The sequence below is a fragment of the Triticum dicoccoides genome, chromosome 3B (assembly GCF_002162155.2).
Source record: "Triticum dicoccoides isolate Atlit2015 ecotype Zavitan chromosome 3B, WEW_v2.0, whole genome shotgun sequence".
Lineage (NCBI taxonomy): Eukaryota > Viridiplantae > Streptophyta > Magnoliopsida > Poales > Poaceae > Triticum > Triticum dicoccoides.
The window spans coordinates 144,273,068-144,279,589 of NC_041385.1; positions in this window are offsets into that span (position 1 = coordinate 144,273,068).

A 6,522-nucleotide genomic window follows, 5' to 3' on the forward strand; every position below is an offset into this window, starting at 1 on the left:
ACAGAAACAGCTCGAAACGAAAACAGAGGATATTTGCATGATACGGTGGTCAAAACCTTCGGGAGAATATATAATGAATTTTTACCAACCAAAATACGTATCGTGCAAGAAAACAGAGTCTGGAGGGCACACGAGGTGCTCACGAGGTAGGGGGCGCGCCCAGGGGGGTAGGGCGCGCCCTCCACCCTCGTGGAGGCCTCGTGTCCTTCCCGGACTGCTACTTATTTTTCTATTTTTCTAAATATTCCAAAACGGAGAAATATTGCCTTAAAATTGTTTTGGAGTCGGTTTACTTACTGTACCACATACCTATTCCTTTTCGGAGTCTGAAACGGTCTGGAAAGTGTCCCTTATGTATTCCTCCGGGGTTACGGTTTCAATAATATTGGTTTCAACATTTGTAGGATTACCTGAGACATAGTGTTTGATCCTTTGACCGTTTACCACCTTTGGATTTGTGCCTTCGAAGTTGTTGATTTTTATGGCACCAGAACGATAGACCTCCTCGATAACGTAGGGACCTTCCCATTTAGAGAGAAGTTTTCCTGCAAAAAATCTTAAACGAGAGTTGTATAGCAATACATAATCACCTACATTAAACTCACGCTTTTGTATCCTTTTGTCATGCCACCTTTTAACTTTTTCTTTAAACAACTTGGCATTTTCATAAGCTTGGGTTCTCCATTCATAAAGTGAGCTAATATCAAATAACCTCTTCTCACCGGCAAGTTTGAAATCATGAGCTCTTTAATAGCCCAATATGCCTTATGTTCTAGTTCGAGAGGTAAGTGACATGCTTTTCCATAAACCATTTTATACGGAGACATACCCATAGGATTCTTATATGCAGTTCTATAGGCCCATAATGCGTCATTCAGTTTCTTGGACCAATTCTTTCTAGACCTATTGACAGTCTTTTGCAAAATTAATTTGATCTCTCTGTTGCTCAATTCTACTTGACCACTAGACTGCGGGTGATATGGATTTGCAATTCTATGATTAACGCCATATTTAGCAAGCATTTTACAGAAAGCACCATGAATAAAGTGTGAACCACCATCAGTCATTAAATATCTAGGGACTCCAAACCTCGGAAAAATAACTTCCTTAAGCATTTTAATAGAAGTGTTATGATCAGCACTACTAGCTGGAATAGCTTCTACCCACTTAGTAACGTAATCAACAGCAACTAAAATATGTGTATATCCATTAGAGGCAGGAAAAGGTCCCATATAATCAAAACCCCAAACATCAAATGGTTCAATAACAAGTGAATAATTCATAGGCATTTCTTGATGTCTACTAATATTACCAATTCTTTGACATTCATCGCAAGACAAAACAAACTTACGGGCATCCTTGAAGAGAGTGGGCCAATAAAAACCGGATTGCAATACCTTATGTGCAGTTCTATCTCTAGCATGGTGTCCTCCATAGGCTTCGGAGTGACACTTGCGTAGGATCTGTTCCTGTTCATGCTCAGGTACACAACGTCTAATAACACCATCTACTCCTTCTTTATAAAGATGTGGGTCATCCCAAAAGTAATGTCGCAAATCGTAGAAAAACTTTTTCTTTTGTTGGTATGTGAAGCTAGGTGGTATAAATTTAGCAACAATATAATTAGCATAATCAGCATACCATGGAGTGCTACGAGAAGTGCTTATGACATTTAATTGTTCATTAGGAAAGCTATCATCAATAGGTAGTGGGTCATCAAGAACATTCTCTAACCTAGATAAGTTGTCTGCAACGGGGTTCTTAGCTCCTTTTCTATCAACAATATGCAAATCAAATTCTTGTAGCAAGAGAACCCATCTAATAAGTCTAGGTTTTGCATCTTTCTTTTCCATAAGATATTTAATAGCAGCATGATCAGTGTGAATAGTTACTTTAGAATCAACAATATAGGGTCTGAATTTATCACAAGCAAATACAACTGCTAAAAATTCCTTTTCGGTAGTAGCATAATTTCTTTGAGCATTGTCTAGAGTCTTACTAGCATAATGGATAACATTTAATTTCTTATAAACTCTTTGCCCTAGAACAGCACCTACAGCGTAATCACTAGCATCACACATAATTTCAAAGGGTAAATTCCAATCAGGTGGCTGAACAACAGGTGCAGAGACTAATGCTTTCTTAAGTATTTCAAATGCTTCTACACAATCATCATCAAAGACAAATGGTACATCTTTTTGTAATAAATTAGTCAGAGGCCGAGAAATTTTTGAAACGTCCTTAATGAACCTCCTATAAAATCCGGCGTGACCAAGGAAACTTCTTATACCTTTGATGTCCTTGGGACATGGCATCTTTTCAATAGCATCCACCTTGGCTTTATCAACTTCAATACCTCTTTCAGAAACTTTGTGCCCCAAGACAATACCTTCATTAACCATAAAGTGGCACTTTTCCCAATTCAAGACAAGATTAGTTTCTTAACATCTCTGCAAAACTCGATCAAGATTGCTCAAGCAATCATCAAAAGAGGAACCATAGACGGAAAAGTCATCCATGGAAACCTCACAAATCTTTTCACAGAAGTCAGAGAATATAGCCATCATGCATCTTTGAAAGGTAGCAGGTGCATTACATAAACCGAAAGGCATACGTCTATAAGCAAAAGTACCAAAAGGGCATGTAAAAGTAGTCTTTGATTGATCTCTAGCCGACACAGGTATTTGAGAGAAACCAGAATAACCATCTAGAAAGCAATAATGTGTATGTTTGCATAATCTTTCTAGCATTCACTACTAGGGAAAAGCCTAGCAGCAGCGCGGGTTTTGGGCCTATCAGTAGCGCGGGCAGGAGCGCTACTGATAAGGCGCTACAGCTAATGCTTAGCAATAGCGGTCTTGACCCACGCTACTGCTAAATTGACTTAGTAGCAGCGGTTCTTTAGAACATCGCTACTGTTAATTAGTAGTAGTGCTTCTCCTAACCCGCGCTACTACTATTATTTAGTATTTTATTTCTTTTCTTTTTCATGTTGTATTCATACACCTTTACACAAGTTTTCATAGAACAGGAATTTAGAGATTGTTTTTACATCATAATGAGTTATTACATCATGGGGTGAAAGAACCGTGGACTAGTTTCAAGTGTATGTCCATCCACTTGAAACTAATCCGCGGTTCTTTCACCCAATGATATAATAATATCATCATCATCATCATATCATTAACAACTTAGCATCATAATACATCATTGTCATATAACACCTCCTCAATATCATCGTTTTCATCATTGACATCACATAACACCTCCTCAAGATCATCATTATCAACTCTAACACATTACCACATAATAAACATATTGTACCTCATAGGACCTATTACATTCGATTAAGACCTACTACATTTTCTAAGGTAAAATAACAAAAAACAAGATAGCCCCTGACTCTCCATTATGAAGAATGGAGATTAGCCTGTCTCCCATTCTTGCCTTTCGCTGAATGTTACTTCCAAGAACCTCCTTGCGAGTGTCCATACATTTCTTCCATTCTCTGATGATCATGTGTTCACGGGTTTTAGAAATCCGATATGCACAGGTGAGCTCCGTAGATTTACCTGGCAGTATGTTCAGAACTGAGAGGCGACCATGCAGAGACGTTAGATGAGGCACACAATCCATCGGGAGTTTCTGTTGAAAAACATAATAATAACTTCGTAGTTAGCAATGATGTACTAGTTTTAGAAGTATGCAAAAAATGCACGAATGTCGTAATAGTAAAAAATCTTACCAGGGTATCTCCAGAGAAGTTATCGTTCTTCAACACATGCACTAGTGGCACGTATTCACCATAATTTGGAGGAGTTCGATAATAGGCATTGTAATTCTCAAGAAGAGTACAAAATGCGATCAGATGATTTTTCTCCTTATACGTTCATTGGGTGCCTTCGGTGTAGTGGGTTTTATCTACCATCTTCCGCACAGTCTTTGAAGAATCAAAATAAGCTGTCAATGGAAATAAGCTATCAACTATTTTGAAAAAAAAAATTAGTTAATAACTATGTTTGAGAAACTCACATAGCAGTACAATCGGAAGCGTATCAACAAGGACCCAAATGTCCATATTGTCTTCCTCGTTGTCAGGATCACCAAGATCCATGGTGATAATCATACCCTCATCAAAACCATAAATTTTGCAAAGTGCTTCCCAATTTTGGCAACCAAAATGGGTTACGCTCTGAGCATTGTACAGATTTACTTCAAAATCCATATCATGATGGGTCCTTAGGTGTATTTTCTTTGTTTCGAAATTTTCATGGTCTTGAAAACCCATCCTCTCCAAGACATAGCATCTTGCATGGCATGGGATAAGCTAGTCGAATTGTAAAATATGAAAATTAGACGTTGAAATAGTTGAAGTCATGCTTAATGGAGAAAAAAACTATTGTCGTCGTTGCGTACCGTATGAACATCGCAGGTCTCCTCGAGCTTAATGCTGAAGCGCCGATCGTCGTCCAGCCAAACGAACCTGTCGCACATCCCTCGATCGTCGTGGCACCAGCTACACTCCCCCAGGAGACCGTCGTCGTCCGAGTACGACATTTCCTACAATCATAATTCAAAGATTAAACTTGTACATATTCTAGCACAAGTCATGTCAGAATTCACGACAAAATCCGGCATGACCTTTGCTAAAAAAGGACATATCGAGCGCCTGAAATTTGCCAGAACGGAAATTAATCAACACTTCGGCAAAACATAGGCCACTCGGAGATGTAAACTGAACATGAACGGCCACTTGGGCAACCACATATCCTATTTGAGCAACAACACAAGATATACAAGGATATTTGGCTGGTCTCACCTCGATGTCGGAGGGGGTACGTCGGTGACTGGGATGACGGCGGGGATGTCGGAGGGGGTCGGTGACGGGGACGACGGAGGTCACCTGAAACCATATAAGTTATCACTAGCAACAAAACATGTTCAACTAGTTTTATTAATTCAACTAGTTCTTACTAAATATAAACTTACTATAAATAGAAAAAAAACTAGTTCTTTCTAAAAATAAAGTAGTTCAACTAGTTATATTAATTATCTTACTAAAAATAGATTAGTTCTGTTAATTCAACTAGTTCAACTAGTTTATTAATTTACTTACTAAACTAGTTCAACTACAACTAAAGTAGTTCAACTACCACTACTACTACTAAAAATCTAGTACTAACTAAGCTAAATTAACATCTACTACTACTAAATTAACATCTAGTACTAGCTAACCCTAAATTAACATCTACTACTACTAAATCTAGTACTAACTAGTGGCAGGGGGTGGGGGCGACGGAGACGTAGCTAGGGGCGGCGAGGTCGAGGGCGGTGGGAGGAGGGCTACCGGCGGAGGAGGGAGGAGGGGCGGCCGCAGGTGGAGGGAGGAGGGCGGCGGCGGAGGAGGGAGGGGCGGCCGCAGGCAGAGGGAGGATGTGCGAGGAGGATGGAGGAGGGACGGAAGGAGGGGAATACCTCGGCAGCGGACGAACGAAGGCAGCGGCGGCGGCGGCGACGGACGACGACGGTTGACGCGGGCGAGAGTGAGAGTGTGAGTGAGAAGGGCCGGTCCTCCGTGGGGATAAGGTAGGGATAGTTGTAGCGCGTTTGACAAAACGCGCTACAGCTAACCTAAGTAGCAGTAGCGCTCTACAGTAAAGGGCGCTACTGCTATAGCTAGCGGGGGGCCAAGGTCATGGCAATTATAACAGTAGCGTTGTAGGCTACAAACGCGCTACTGCTACTTACAAGTCAGTAGCGCGTTTGGCAGACACGCGCTGCTACTAAGTAGTAGTAGCGTGGTATTTTGAAGAGCGCTGCTGGTAAGATTCTGTGTATAGGCTTTTCCCTAGTAGTGATTTGATCAATAAAATGTAAGGGGTAATGATATTTCTTAGTAGCCTTATTTAATTTGCGGAAATCAATTACCATCCTATAACCTGTGATAATTCTTTGCGGAATCGATTCATCTTTATCATTAGGGACAACAGTAATACCACCCTTCTTAGGGACACAATGGACAGGACTTACCCACTGACTGTCAGCAACGGGATAAATTATACCTACCTCCATAAGCTTGAGTATTTCTTTTCTTACCACTTCTTTCATTTTAGGATTCAAACGTCGTTGAGGATCACGAACTGGTTTGGCATCCGCTTCCAAATTTATTTTATGTATACATAGAGTGGGACTGATGCCCTTAAGATCATCAAGAGTATATCCAATAGCGGCACGGTGCTTCTTCAGAGTTGTCAATAATCTTTCTTCTTCATGCTCTGAAAGGTTAGCACTAATAATGACAGGATATATTTTCTTTTCATCAAGATAAGCATATTTAAGATTATCAGGCAACGGTTTAAGTTCAAACACGGGATCACCCTTGGGTGGAGGAGGATCCCCTAGGATTTCAAAAGGCAAATTGTGTTGCAGAATAGGTTCCTGTTTAAAGAGTACTTCATCTATTTCCCTTCTTTCATTCATGAACATATCATTTTCATGGTCTACCAAATAGTGTTCTAAAGG